The sequence below is a fragment of the Chiloscyllium punctatum genome, chromosome 13 (genome assembly GCF_047496795.1).
Source record: "Chiloscyllium punctatum isolate Juve2018m chromosome 13, sChiPun1.3, whole genome shotgun sequence".
Lineage (NCBI taxonomy): Eukaryota > Metazoa > Chordata > Chondrichthyes > Orectolobiformes > Hemiscylliidae > Chiloscyllium > Chiloscyllium punctatum.
The window spans coordinates 422,595-439,137 of record NC_092751.1 but is presented as its reverse complement, the minus strand read 5'-3'; positions in this window follow the sequence as shown (position 1 = coordinate 439,137).

Below are 16,543 nucleotides of genomic sequence, written 5' to 3'. Positions count from 1 at the left end.
TATGTTTGTGTTCCTCATTGCTTTTAGTAATGGAAATATCAATGTACATTATTGTAATTTCTACTTTGTTTGTAATTCATCTTTACATCATTGCTTGAGGAACTTTGTTTTAGTCATGAATTTGTTATTTTAACAGAGAAGGAAATCTACATGACTTCTTCCTAGGACGACCATGACCCAATGTGTGACCTATATTATAAGCCATACCATCCAACTGGTAACACCGATAATTTGCTGTGACCAATGGAGGAGTGGCAGTAGACAAGAAAACAGTTACTCAACAACCCAGGGAACTCTGGACTGGTGAGCCTGACATCAGTGGTGGGTGAGTTGTTGGACGGGATTCTGAGGGATAGCCAATTGCATACATTTTCAAAGGCAAGGCTTGATTGGGGATAGTCACCATGGCTTTTTGCATGAGAAATCATGTCACACTAATTTGACTGAGTATATTAAAGAGATGACAAAGCAGATTGATGAAGGCAGTGTTGTAGATGCTTTCCATATAGACTGGAGCAAGTTCTTCGACAAGATTCTGCATATTAGGCAAGTTAGTAAGGTTAGGTCACATGGGAAACAGCGCACCCAAGACAATTGAATAAAACAATAGATTGAAGGAAGTCGACATAGGTTGGGAGAGGATTGCTTTTCAGACTGGAGGCCTGTGAACAGTAGTGTGCCACAAGGATCAATGCTGAGCCCACTGCTTTTCATCTTTTATATAAATGATGTGGATGTGACCATAGGTAGTAAGGGTAGCAAGTTTGAAGATTGCACCAACATTTTTGGTGTTGTGGGTAATGAAGAAAATTATCTCAGAGTGCAATGAGACCTTGATCAGATGGGCCCATGGGCTGACGTTTGGCAGATGGTGTTTGATTCAGATAAATGTGAAGTGCTGCATTTTGGGAAGCAAATTGGGGTACTTAATGAAAATTTATTGGAGGATGTTGCTGAGCAACGATACGGAGAGATGTAGTGCAACTCTCCTTCCAAGTGAATAGTATAGTGAACAAGGTGTTTGGGATGTTTGCCTTCATTTGTCAGAGCATTGAGTTTCGGAGTTGGGATGTCATGTTACAGCTGTACAGGATGTCAGTGATGCCACATTTTGGAATGCTGTGTGCAGTTCTGGTCTCCCTGCTGTACAAAGGTTGCTGTGAAACTTGAAAAGGTTCAGAAAAGATTTATAAGGATGTTGCCAGGTTTGGAGAGTTTGAGCTATAAGCAGAGGCTGAATAGGGTAAAGCGGTTTTCCCTGCAGAATTACAGGCTTAGGGTTGACCTTATAGAGGTTTATAAAATCATAAGGGGCATGGATTTTGTAAAAACACAAAGACTATTTCCCAGAATAGGGGATTCCAAAAATAGAAGGTATAGGTTTAAGGTGCGAGGGGAAATATTTTTGATGGAACTTAGAGGAATATTTTTCATACAGAGGGAGGTGTGCATATGAAATCATCTGCCAGAGGAAGTGATGGAGTCTGGCATCTTGATGGGTATCTGAATAAGGAGGTATAGAGGAATATGGGCCAAATGCTGGCAAATCAGACTCGATCAGATTGGGATGTCTGGTCAGCACGGACAAATTTGCATGCTACATGACTCTTATAAGAGGGATGAGGAGATACTCTAAACAGGCATTTCATGGGGGAATTCTCTTCCCCACAAGTTTGAGATGCTTCTTTGTTTACATTGATTCAAAGCAGAGTTAGTTAAATATTTGGCAGAGAAGTGAGTCATGGATAACGGGATACAGTCAGGGAAGTGGGGCTGTGACCATAACCTGATCAGTCACAATCTTAGTGCCTGTTGGAGAAGGCTCAAAGTGTCTAATGGCCCACTCCTGCCCTTCAGTCCCATGTTTCTGTGTTCCATTCAGCCCCTCAAACCTGCTAGACACGGACAGTTAGAAGCTACTTACTGCGATACCCTAGTGCACAGAAACACAGGAGACCATTCAGCCCCTCAAAACTGTCACACACAATTTGGGCTGGTTTGGAAAATGTAATTGGAAAGCCAGGTTGGGTATCAAAGAGGTCGCTCATCTCTCTTTATAGAGCTTCCCCTCTCTGCAACATGTGCTTCATATGTTGGTCATGTTGTAGACCCAGTTTCACGGTGAATACAGCCCCAACACCTCAGCCAGAGATGGTCCAGACAATCTGGCAACATTCAATAACAGAGCTTCCAGGAAAATAACACCTTCTACTTTCCAATAATAGAATGTGAGAAACCCACAACCAGGGGTATGTCATTCATCCACACGCCCCCCCCCTCCCCCCGCAAGCATGTCTTCACCCACAATAAGATCATAAGGTATAATATCCTCTTTCATGTCCAGTTCTTCACAGCCCTCAACTCTGATTGGTCAAAAAGCACTCATTACCCCCACACTGTGACCTATTGATATGAACAAAAGACGTGAACACAAGGGCTCAGGGAAGAGTGACCGGCCCTGACATCAAGGCATCATTTAACTAAGGATGGTCTCAAGGAGCCTGAGCAGGATTGCGCTTAATGGGAATGAGTTGGAAACTTCCCTGGTTAGAGTGATTTAAAGTATAATGCACAATGATTGTGGTTTGTGTACAAAAGTCCCTGTAGTCCTGGACATATCTGCAAAAGATCCTCAAGGTAGCTTCCTCAGCGCAAACATCTTCAGCTGCTTCATAAAGATTAGAAGTGAGGGTGTTCATTGAAGGTCACACAATATTCAGGAAAAATGATCCCCTTCAGCTCCTGAACTAGTCTGTGTCCATGTGCAGCAAGACCTGGACAACATTCAGGCTTGTTCTGTTGGAAGTATCGGTAACATTTATGCAACAGTGCTGCTGGGCACAGCACATTTCCACAGTTAAAAGGAAGAGATTATTCAGCGCCTCACGCTGGCTTCACAGGAATATGAGGAAGTCATTCAGCTCAATGAAATTATTGGAGAAGTTTATAGATAACCAATTTAGTGCATCCAACGAATTATACAAGAAGAGGAGGAGTCACGTGTTATAGAAGAGCGTAGAGCTCCTCAAAAATATTTGAAGGCTTGGCCTAGACTCTATCAACAATGAAATGTTCTGATACAGTAATATCCGCTAAACATGTACTTGGCAAAAAGGAAAGATCAGACACAGATTGTCAGATGCAGTTCTCCAATCTAGGAAGGAAAACAAATCCACTGAAGATTCCAACTCTGTGGTGACCCCAATAGCTTCTGATGTTACTGAGAAACCAAAACACTTGCTGTAATGTGGCTGCCAGAACTGCACACAGTATTCTATCTATGGCCTAACCAATGGCATGTTTAACTCATATTATGTCGCCTCGATGAAGAAACACTATGCCTACAGTCCCGTGTGATTTCTTAACGGGCTATTATACTGTCCAGTCACGTTCACGGATGTGTGGAGAAACACCCTCTGACCTCCCTAGTGTTCTGCTATTTATTGAGTTCTCCCCTGTCTAGTTCCTTCATCCAAAGTGCATCACATCCTATTTATCAATGTTCCATTCCATCTGCCATTGATCTGACAATTCCACCTGTATCTTCCCGTAACATAAGGCTTTCCTCCTCACTGCCAACCACCTGGCCAATCTTTGTGTCAAACACAAAATTACTTATTACGCTCAGCCCCCACGCCCCACCACCCCCTCCACATTAATATTTACATCATTTATGAATACCACAAATAATTAGATACATTACACTTCTCGCTGTGGTACACCACCAGACACTGGTGTATCGCTACAACCTTCCCAGTGACTTGTGACCACATAGCTGTTTTCTAGTCCTCTAGCACCTCTCTTGTGTGGTCAGATTCGACTAAAACACTCAGGTCAGGACATTTCCTCTCTTGTCTCCAACAGCTTCCTGCGATACAACTCATCTGGACTTTACATCATCCAAAACCATTATTCCGAACTTGCATCTTATATAAATCTGCTCGAGAACTTCCCAGTCCATCTTCTTGAATTCTGAAACAGCATCTTCCTTTCTCAAATAAAACAGATGTGAAACTCTCATGTCACAGTCTATCAATGTTCCCCGGTTTCACATACTGATTACCCCATTGGTTTCGATATGGGTCCTAATTTTTTCCTGGTTATTCTGTTCAGCTTGTTTTTGTAGAGCATCTTGGGTTCCCCCTAACTTTGCCTGCTGCACTTCTCCATGCCCCTGTATGAGTCAGTCTGCTGTGGGTGAATTTTCTAAGTTTCCCTGAGATCACCTCTCATTCTTTGAAACAGTAGAGAACACAGGTATAATCTCATCCACACTGCATGCAGTCTGTGCAGAACGCCTTTATTTCGATATTCCAATTTCCGTTAACTGAAGGCCAACTTCACTTTTACCTTTCCATTTCCTAAAGTCGCCCCTGAACCGCTTGGTTCAATTTTATTTACTATTCACTTTCTGAACTCTTAAACATCCACCTGAATATCTAACTATATCACATCCAATAGTTCTCCATTGTCTCCCCCTACAAGAAACATCTTCCAACCATTTCAAAAAAAGTTTGTTAAGAGTGATTATTCGGGTGAGATCCAAGATGGCGGCGATCCAGTAGGTCTGCCCTGCTGAGCTCTGCACCAGAACCCAGACAAAGTTTTGCATTCACCATGTCTTTCTTCCCTATTGTGGTAAAATCGGAGGTTTTTGATCCCCAGTATTGCTCTATGCCATTTTAAGTGAGTAACAGAAAATAACTAAGGGAAAAGGATCATGAGGATCACAACCAGCAGGGCACCGCAGCAATGGATACGCCCGCGGCTGTGACGTCGGCCTCTGCGAACGCTCCAGGAGACTTATCTGTGGAGTAGAGCCTGGCGTCAGAGTTCAGAGCCTGCGAGAGAAGATTGATTCAGCGATGGAGGAGACCTGAACCAGGCTGGAACTGATCTCAGCCCAGCTGCAGAAGCAGGATCAGGAGACCCAGCGTTTCGGGCCGTGCATCGTCGAGGTGGAACAGCGGATCGCGGCTTTGGAAACCATGACAGAATCCTCGGCTGGTCGTGTCGAAGCCCTGGAATGGTAGCTAAGCACCTGAGTAGAGTAGGTCGACGACCTCGAAAATCAGGGCCATCAGAACAACATCAGCCTGGTCGGGCTGCCAGAACAATAAGAAAACGGCCAGCTCGTCAACTTCTTTTCGTTTCTCTCACTTACCGCTGAATGAGAAAGTGGGTTTGGGGATGGTGGGGGTGGTTACATTTTGTTTCACCCAGACTGCCTGAGGTCAAAGTATGGATGGGACGGATTTAATTTTCTTGTTGTAAGACGCATGCGACTTTTGAAAACATTGTTTTGCCTGGATTTGATGAGCGGCTTCAGCTCGGAAGATCCATGGGGGATTAATGGGTAATATGTACACCCTCTGTAGGAAGGGGGGATCTCTCCACTTATTAGTGTTATATGTTGGCTCATTTTAGAAATATTTGTGAGAAGTTTTGATTTGGTTGTTATTGTAGTTATAGTTTCAAGTTTGTATGAACTGTTTACTGCTTTCACTTGACGTGCTATAAATGGGTTCTTCTCCATCAAGGCTGCCCCATCAAGGCAGCTGGTGGACCTGAACAGGGAGCTGCCTTGGTGGACGTTTGAGATGTCTTCACCCTGAAGGTAGGGGCTTCACCTTTTTTTCTAACCCACGTAAGTGCTATACCAGGATTGACATACTTTTTGCCCCATTGGACCTTTTTAATGGGTCATGGGCTGCTTCGGATAGTTATGGCTAACCGCTTGTTTAATGGTGCACGTGGAACCTTAAGGAGCGTCACTCACTCATTAAGAGAAAAAGATACTTTCAAGCCTCAGAAAGGAAGGGGTCAACGTAGCCTTGCTGCAAGAAACACATCTAACTGATAAGGAGCACTTAAAGTTACAGCAGGGAAGGTTCGGTCCGGTATTTATTTCATCCTTTAATTCGAAAAGTCGAGGAGCAGCTTCACTCATTCATACAAACCTTCCACTTCAGTTGTTTGACCAAATTAACGACGAACGTGAGTCGTTTCTGATCCTTAAAGCTTTAATACATGGAGAGGAATATGGGACATTGTATAATATTGCCCCACCACACCCCCTCAAATGCGCTCTCCAGGTTGATGACCCTTGGGGAACATTGTACAAATAAAAGGGAGACTTTAACCGACTTATGGACCCCGAAGTGGATAGGATGTCAAGGGGTCTCGCGGATATTTCCCAGCCATCAAGGCAACTGGTGGACCTGAACAGGGAGCTGCTTTGGTAGACGTTTGAGATGTCTTCACCCTGAAGGTAGGGGCTTCACCTTTTTTTCTAACCCACGTAAGTGCTATACCAGGATTGACATATTTTTTGCCCCATTGGACTTTTTAAATTCGCTGCTGCCCTGCAAAGTACTGATCATGCAGCAGTGTACGTGGATGTTCAGGCCGATGGCGATGGGACAAGCTCACAGCACTGGCGCATGGGTCCTTGCCTCCTGAAAGATAGCAAATTCATTGAGTATTTTTGCGATAATTGAAGTTTTTATTGGGACATTAACTTGGGTACGGCCAGTAACCCATCTGTGTTCTGGAAGACTGCCAAGGCCTATGCAAGGGGTTTGATTATTTCTTACTCGGTGACTCAGAAGCGGCAGAAGGGACAGCAGTAGCGTATGCTCAAGGCTTGGCTGAAGGAAGCTGAGACAGCATTCTTTGACAGACTGTCTGTAACTAAGTTGCAGCAGATTACAGCCCTCTGGGCTGCTCTGAACACTGCGCTCACCCAGACCGCAAAGAGGGAGATTTCCTTTGCGAAACAGAGGTTATTCGAGTATGGTGCTAAACTGGGAAGGTATTTGGCGCACTTGGCCAGAAAGAAGAGTGCCCCCAATCTATTACATCCATTAGAGAGGGTGCTGGTAGTATCACCTGCCGTCCCAAAAGGGTTAATGTAGCATTCAGAAAGTTCTACTCTGGGCTGCTCCAGTCAGAGGATTGTGCGGACAGATTGGTGAAAACGGAGTCATTTTAAGACCCTGGACCTCCCAGGTAAAACTTCAGAGCAGGAGTCTCTTTTGAATGCCCCGTGACATCCAAGAGATACAGGATGCGGTAAAGCAGCTCCAGAGTGGCAAACCGATCTGTCAGATGGCTTGTGGAGTGAGATTTATTAGGAGTTCATAGACAGGATGGCTGGGCCAATGTTGCATATATTCAATTATTCCAGTGGACAGAACTGCCTCCCATCCTCTCAGAGAGAAGCAAATATTTCTCTTATTCTCAAGAGAGGGAAAGCCCCAGAGGATTGCCTATTCGTATAGGCCTATACAATTATTAAACGTAGAATTTAAAATTTTGTCGAAAATACTAGCGTTGAGGCTGGAGAAGATCTTGTCCTTCATTGTGAAAGAGGACCAGACACGTTTTATTAGGAGTCACAGGTCCCCTATTAATATTAGGAGAGTGCAAAATATGGTTCAGGTGTGCCAGCAAGGTCGATTCCAGGCTTGGTCGTCTCGCTGGATGCAGAGAAAGCATTTGCTTGGGTGTAGTGGCCGTACCTCTTTTATGTCTTGGAACTGTTTTGCCTTGGAGGTGTCTTTGCCTGTTGGATGGCAGAATTATATAGTGACGCAACAGTGACAGGAGTTCTCACTAATGGTATAAGGTCTAATGGTATAATTTTAGCATTGGCAGAGGTGCCCCTTTCGCCATTATTATTTGTATTGGTGATTGAGCCGTTGGCAGAGGCCACCCAGAGGGGCCCCACTATAACTGAACGGGTGGTAGGGTCAGGAAGGCATGACATCATCCTTACACAGATGACGTTCTTCACTCTCTACCTAACCTGATGATATCTTTGCCCCGTTTTAAAGAAGTGATTGATTTATTTCAATCTATCTCGGGGCATAAAATCAATTTTATGAAATCGGACGCCATGCCTGTTGGGTGTTATTCGAGTACCTGATCATGGGGGGTGCAATCAGATTCCCTTTCAAATGGTCACAAGAAGGTCTCCGCTATTTCGGCATTTTTATCACACCGGCCTTCAGTCAATTATACAAAGCAAACTTCGTGCAAGTGCTCGAGAAGATAAGACAGGACCTTCGGCTCTGGGAAGATATTCCAATATCCTGGTTAGGTAGAATACGTCCGGTTAAAATGAATGCACTTCCTCGATTCTTCTATCCCATGCAAATGGTCCTTTTGATGCTCTCCAGGTCGGTTCTATGGAGGCTTTACAGTTGGTCAAGCTTGTTTATCTGGCACCACAGGTGGCCTTTTATGAAGCTCGCCAAATTGCAGCTTCTGCAGGAGATTAAGGGTGTGAATTTTCTGGACTTTAAGAAATACCAACGAGGTTCCCTGCAATCGGATGTGGCTGATTGAGCTTGCAAAGACCTGCGGTCAGTTTGGCTGGACATTGAGACATCCCAGGCAAAATGTCCCCTGATTAATCTGTTGTTCATGGACAAGACGAGGATTGTTATGAACCATTGCAGAAATGCAATTGTCCAAGAAATAGTTAAAGCCTGTAAAATGATGCGACAAAGTGAGGGTAATTTACAACAATGATCTTCCCCTTTGACTTCCATTGTAGGATTGGTCGGATCCCAGCTGGGATTGTTGGATTCTGCCTTTTGGCTCTGAGAGTCCAGAGGAATTTCCTGTTTCGGGGAATTATTTGACGTGGTGGTCATGGTGGTTTTAGAGCAGCTGAGCCAGAAATATGAGTTATCTTGGAGGGGCCACTTTCGTTAATTTTAGATGAGGAACTTTAGACCGAAAAAAAGACTACATTAATGGTTAGTCCCCATAGGTCGGAAATGGAGGGAAGAGTGCTTCGTCCACAGGTGCTCTCTCGGTCAGCAGCCTCTATCATTTATTAAGAGGTAGTGTCTCAAATGAAATAGAGCGGCTGCATGGAATCTGGGCTCAGGAATTGTGGGTGGAGATCTCACCAGAGGAGTGGGAAGATATTTGGGAAACCGTAAGGAAGATTTCAATTTCCAATAGGATGTAGGCTATGCAGTTGAAGGTACTCTGCAGGGTTTAATTGACACCCGAGCAGCCTGTCAAATTTAAGACAGGAGAGTCCCCAATATGCCCCAAATGTACAATAGATGTTGGTATACTTACGTATTGCTTGTGATCATGCCACAAGCTTCGTAGGTATTGGTGCACTGTAGCAAGTGTTTTGGAAGGGGTTTTGGGAACCGAGGTCAAGGCAAATCCGGTGCCCCTCCTCTTGTGTTCGCTGAATCTTCCCTCTTTGGACTTGCATGGGAATAAATTGTTTAGTATTCTTTCATTTTGTGCGAGGAAGAACATTCTGATAATCTGGGTTCCAGGAAACCTCCCAGGACTCTGATCGTGGTGTAGGCTAGTTATGGAGCCCATTCCCCTCGACTTCCTTATGAGTATGGGCACCCAAGAAATGAACATTGTCATAGGACTGGCGGCCCTATTTCAACCATATACACATGGATTTATTGGCTAAATTGGTCAGGACATTTGTGAAACAGTGAGGGCTCTGAGAGGAAGAATTCTGAACAAATACGGGTATGGCAACTCATGCTACCAGTGATGGGGTGCTTTGGTCGGATTGTGCTGGGTGTTGTAACTTTATGTAATTTAATTTAATTTGCCTTGGTTCAGCTCGGTTTAATCTATGTTTTGTTTTCATTTTGTTTTGACATCAGCCCATTGATTTTGTGCACAGGGAAGGGAATGAGTCCATTCAGCCACTCATGCTTCTTACACAGCAACCAGAGTAGGTCATTTCACACCATGTGTAAATTATACAGGATTGGAGGGAATGTAGAGAATATATAGAGGTGAGAATACAAGCTTACCACATTCACGATGGAATATAAAGTAGTGAGAAAAATGCTGGAATTTAAGAAAATTGTTAAAATCGATTATTCAGGAATTAATGAAAGGACATTTACAGAGTGAAGCCACAATCCATCAGAATCAATATAAGTTTACAAAGGATGAATCGTATTTTCATTATTTATTTCAGTCTTTAAGAATGTGACAAGCAAGCTGCATAATGAGGATCCTGGAGATGTAAAATCAGGACTTGCAGAAGACATTGAATAAGGTGTGTACAAAAGATTAATCTGCAGAATAAGATCGCATATCGTTAGAAGCAATTTATTCACTTGGATGTAGGATTGGGGAAAGAAAGAATTGCATTGAGTTGGAATAACTGGTTCATTTTCTGTTTCCAAAAATACTATAGAGCTCAGTCCCCAGGCCCCAACTATTGCAATAAATACTATCACCTATTTGAGGGGATGGACATGCTATAATCAGTTTTTCAGAAGACACTGACTCAGGTGAAAAATTGTAATGAATGGTAAAGGATAGATTGAAGATGAAATGAAACAATGAAAATTATGCGGCCGTTTTGGTCAGTGTAACAGAAAGGCAACTTACTATCCAAACAGAGGGAAACTACGTTGTGCTTAGGTACAGAGGGATCTGGTATCCTCATCAATATCGCAAAAGACACAGATGCAGGTTTAGCAGTTAATGAGAAAGGCAACTGCGAATTTGGTATTTAGTTTTGAAAGAATAGATTATAAAGCGAGGGGGGGGGGTACTGCTGCAATAATGCCAGGCATTTGTGAGATCGCAATTGAGTACTGTGTACAGTTTTCATGTCCTGACTGCAGGATGGATGTAATTACCATGGAGGCAGTTCAGAAGAGGTTTACTAGACTGTTTCCAGAGATAAGGAGTTTGTCCTCTGAAGGGAGATTGAGCAATTCAGGCCTATACTCTCTGGAGTTTAGAAAAATGGGAGGAGATGTCTCTGAGGACTGGACAATGTTAAAGGTGATTGATAATGTCGATATGCATTGGGTATTTCCTCATGTGGGGCAACCTATAACAAGAGATCACAGTTTTAGGATAAGTGGAGAGGAATTAAAACAGTGATGAGAGAACTTCTCTCAAAGCATTTTAAATCTGTGTAATTCACTGTTCCAGAGTGCAGTGGATGCTGGGATATTGAGTAACTGAGGGGATATGGAGAGTGGGCCGGAAAGTGGGACTGAGACCGAGATGACTTCAGCCATGATTGTATTCAATGGTGGAGCAGATTGACATCAGCCATGATTATATTCATTGGTGGAGTAGGCTGACATCAGCCATGTTTGTTTTCAATGGTGGAGCAGGCTGACATCAGCCATGATTGTATTCAGTGGTGGAGCAGACTGACATCTGAAATGATTGTATTCAATGGCGGAGCAGGCTGGAGGGGCTGGATTGCTGACTGAGGTTCCTCGTCTTTCTTCAGCCCTTCGAACGTGTTGCACATGAATGGGGGAGGGCTGGTTATCGGACAGAAAGCAGGCGCTCCGGATAAATCAGATTTAATCAGTTTAAAATAATGTAACCAGTAGGGTCACACAGTGACCAGTGCAGCGTCTTCAGCTATTTACCATCTAGAGAAGTGGAACAAATGTACTGTAACTAAGTTTGCCAATGGAACGAAGATAAGCAAGAAATTAAATAATCAATGGAAGTTGTAGAGTCTGTAAATGGATATGGACAAGTTAATCAATGGATAAAAGTTTGGCAGGTGGGATTTAACGTCATGTATAACCTATCATTTTCTTCCAGGAAGAACGGCAGGCAGTATGTTACTGAAATACAGAGGGATTACAGGACTTGGTGATACCGTGTGGACAGAAGGGTTTACTCTGAGCCGTGCAGACATGGCATGTGTTGCTCCATCACCCTGATCGTCTGCTGCCTGATGTTCCCAGTGGGCCTATTGCTCTCATCCACTATATTTATCCTCTGTCACTGAATGATGACACTGATGTTGAGATCGGAGAGATGATGGAGCTGTCACCCACTCCTGCCTGGAAAGTTCCAGAACATAGAAGCTGAATGAAACTCTGACCCAAAAACCACTGGCAGCACTATCCTCCCCCTGGTGTGAAGCTGCAGGTCGTGTTGAAGGAGGTGACACCGCTCTGTGACCAGCTCCTTGTTCAGTCAGGGTCCCCTCACACTCTGCTCCTTGGAAGCTGTTCCTGGAAAACCGGGGGTGGATCCAGCAGCTCCCATTCCCCAGACACACTCACTGCGTGGTTTCAGAGCTTCCCCTCTCTGCAGCGTCTGCTCCATTTGTTGTTCATGTTACAGACCCAGATGCTGTTGCTGTTGTCCCCATCCTCCATACAGAGTTGGGTCACCAAATGCTCAGGTCTCTCTGAATGTCTGACGCAGCTGACAGCACAACTTCCAGCAAACCATTCTAAGCACCTCCACTAACTTTCCAATAACAGGAGTCAGTCCGGAGCCCCTCAGTTACAAATTCGCTGACTGGTACTTAACAATAATACTCGAGGGGCTTTCTCGTGTAACCGACCACATGATCAGCTGAGAGGGACAAATACAGATATTCAGTGAACAGGCACAGACCAAGTTTCAAAGACGTTTCTCAAAGGGGCTGCAACCCTCCGGTCCACCATGGAGCACTACTTGGGACACACGGGAAGTGAACAACAGCCCAACACACACTCCACTGTTCATGGAGCCCCACATCGGACACACCAGGAAGTGAACAGCCTGAGACACACCTTTTCATTGTTTTCATTGTTTCTGAGCTTCACAGTGCCAGCTCTTGATACATTAAGGATCCAAATGGGACCCACAGCCGTGATGTGTAGAAGAGCATGAGCCTTGCACTTTGCACATTGTTTCTGAACATCATAATTACGTCCCCTGGGATTCAGGGATATTAGCACCAACACTCAGGTTAAGGTACAGAAAGACAGATACTCGTGTTATATTTGGATGATTACTTGTTCAACAAGTTGAAGAAACATGGCTCTTCTCAGAGAAATGGGGTTAGCCGGAGGAGTCAGACGCTGGCGAGTCCAATAACAAGACTAAGAACATAAAATAAATATGCTGACAGATCAGCTCAAATGGTCAGTTATGCCCGATACCAACTCCACCTCACAGAATCCACATCATAATCCAGATGAGGTATCTATTCAGCGTGAAGCACAGTGCAGACGAGGCTAGTGTACCGCTCAATAAAAACCAGCAATCTGTAGACTGTGCAGGCCACATCAGCCCACGGGGAGCTGTGCAGTGAATAACTCTGTAAACCCGGAGCAGTTACCCTTCCAGCATGTAGAGCTGTGTCCATCATCCCAGTGCATCGCTCAGTAACGCTGTGTTTGATCACTGCCCACTGTCGGTAAACTTGCAGCCCATGCTGGAAGTGACAGGATGTGAATCTCCCATCCATTTACAGCTCCATATCTTCATTGTGCCAGGCGCTTTAGAACATCTAGTCAAGAGGAAGGATGAAGCTGACATAAGGTTGAGGAGGCAAGGGTTAGACAGTGCTTTAGAAGGTTGCAAGGTAACAAGGATGGAACTGAAGAATGAACTCGGGAGAGATAAAAGTGTGCATGATAAAGGCTTGGCGGGTAGAATTCAGGTAAAACCTAAGACGTTCTACACTTATTTCAGGAACAAGAGGATGGCCAGAGTGAGGGTAGGGCTGATCAGGGATAGTGGAGAGAACTTGCGCCAGGAATCGGAGGAGGTAGGGGTGGTTCTTAATGAATGTTTGCTTCAGTATTCACTAATGTGAGGGACCTTGACGTTTCTGAGGACAGCATGAAACAGGAGGATATGCTAGAACAGGAGGATGTGTTGAAAAATTTGAGAAACACACGGATAGAAAAAAATATTTGGCCAAACAGGATATGCCCTAGGATACAATAGGAAGTGAGAAGAGATTGCTGTGCATTTTGCGATGATCTTTGCATCCTCACTGTCCACTGGAATCGTGCCAGATGTCAGGAGGCTGGCAAAAGTTATTCCCTGGTTCAAGAAAGGGAATAGGGATAATCCTGGAAATTATTGGCTAACCAGTCTTACACCAGTGACGGGCAAAGTATTGGAGAGGATTTGAGAGACAGGATTTATGAATATTTGGAAAATTATAAATAATTAGAGACAGTCAGCATGGCTTTGTGAGGAGCAGGTCATAGATCTTATTGAATTCCTTAAGGATGTGACAAAACACGTTGAGAATTAGAGCAGTGGATGTGGTATATATGGATTACAACAAGGCGTTTGATAAAGTTATCCACGATAAGCTCATTCACAAAATATGGAGACATGGCTTACAGGGAGATCTGGTTGTCTGGATGCAGAATTGGTTGGCCCACAGAAGACAGAGATGGTAGTAGAGGAACAGATGCAGCCTGGAGCTTGGTGATCTGTTCTGGGACCTCTGCTCTTTGTGATTTTTTTCATAAGAGAGTTGGATGACGAATTGGAAGGGTGGGTTCATAGATTCACCGATGTCACGAACTTTGGTGGAGTTTGTGGTTTGTATGGACGGCTGTTGTAGGTTGCAACAGGTCATTGACAGAACTAAGCTGATGAGTGACAGTTCAAGATAAATCTGGATAAAGCGGGATCTTGGGGTCCATGTCTATAGATACTCAAAGTTGCCATCCAGGTTGGTGATGTTGTTTAGAAGGCGTATGATGCGTTGGCTTTCACAGCCAGGGAGATCAGTTTCAGAGCTGGGAGGTTATGCTGCATCTCGATAATCCCACTGTTTAACCCATTGTGATGAAGTTGAAGGCGTTCTGCATTGAGAGCTTGCAAATTCTTGTCATATGACTAGCTAATATTTTCAGAGTGTACTGAACAATTAAAACGATGTAACATCTGGCTGTGAAACCGATATATTGAGATTTGGTTGCTCTTTTGGCAACTACTCGAATTTAAACAATCAAGTTGAAATTATGACCCATTATACTAAACCCAATCGATTTTAAATTTATTGTTTTGACAGCATCTAACCAAGGAGATGAGCTGATGTTGAGGTAATAAAGAGGCACGCATTTTGGAAGTCAGACAGAGAGTAAACTACCATTGTGCAAGTCTGCCATGAACAACATTCTCTGTGCAAGATACTTTTTTTTGGATGAAAAGCCCTTGCATTTAAAGACAAAACATGAGCCAGGGAGTTATTCAGTGGAAAGAACGAGGCATTGGAGATTACAGCCACTGTCTGGTTTATGTAACTTTAATACAATTTTTCTTTAATTGAAAGAGTATATTGTTAAAGGTGGAGGAAGATAACAAACAGTTCAGAGAAAGGGAAGCTTAGAGTTGGGAATAACTGTTGTTGTTCAATGTTCACTTTTAGTTTAAGGAATACATTGATATTATTTTCTATGAATTATTGGAATTTGCGAGCTCTCTGTCAATCGACTTTAATGGATTATGAGCGAAGTGAGCTTTTCTGAGTGTTTGGTTTCATTAGCAGAAGGGTTCATCGCCGTGTCATAACACCACACTTGTAATACCGTGTTCTGGTCACCTCATTAAAGGAAAGAGGTAGAAGCTATAGAGAACATGCAGAGATTTACCTATGGAACTTCAGAAAGATTGACACAAGCCACACAGAGTGAGTGAAATATTGAGAAAGTCACCACAAGAAAAATAAAGACTGGCAGCTTCCCAATGTTTATATAAACGTCAGTGTGTCAGTGGGTGTAGTGATGACTGGGTATCGGTGTGTGCATGTGCATCTGTGTATCGGTATTTGTCTCTGTGTGTCTGTATTAGTATCTGTGCTACTGCATCAGTCTCCGTGTGTGTGTGGGCATCTACATTCATCTCTGTGTGTCTCTGTGTGCCTGTATTTGTGTCTTTGTGCATCTGTATGTCTGTATTCCTCTCTGTGTGTATCTGACTGTATTCACATCTGTGTGTGTTTGTGTGTCTCTATTCGTCTCTGTGTGTATCAGCATGTCTGTTTTTGTCTCTGTGTATACCGGTGTGTCTCTGTTCAACTCTGTATTCATCTCTGTGGGTATCTGTGTGACTTTATACGTCTTTGTGTGTAACTGCGTGTCTATATTTGTCTTTCTCTGTATCTGCGTGTCTGTATTCATCCCTGTGTGCATCTGCGTGTCTGCATTCATGTCTGTATCTGCGTGTCTGTATTCATCTCTATGTGCACCTGAGTGCCTGTATTCATCTGTGTGTATGTGTGTGTCAGTAAATTCGTCTCTGTGTGTATCTGCGTCTCTCTATGTGTATCTTCGCGTCTGTGTTCATCTCTGTATTTGTTTGTCTGTGTTCATCTCTGTGTGTATCCGTGTGTCTGTATTCATCTCTGTGGGCATCTGTGTGACTCTATTCATCTCTGTGTGTATCGGCGTGTCTCTGTGTGTATCTGCATGTTTGTGTTTGTTTCTGTGTGTATCTGCGTGTCTGTATTCATCTCTCTGTGTCTCTGTGTGTTTCTATTCATTTCTGTGTATATCTCCTTATCTCTGTGTATCTGCTTGTCTGTATTCATTCTACGAGCATCTGTGTGTCTCTATCCGTCTCTCTGCATGTCTGCTTGTCTCTCTTTGTAACAGCGTGCCTGCATTCATATCTGTATCTGCGTTTCTGTATTCGTCTCTATGTCTATCTGCATGCCTGTACTCATATCTGTATCTGCGTGTCTGTGTTCGTCTCTATGTCTATCTGCATGCCTGTACTCATATCTGTACGTGCATGT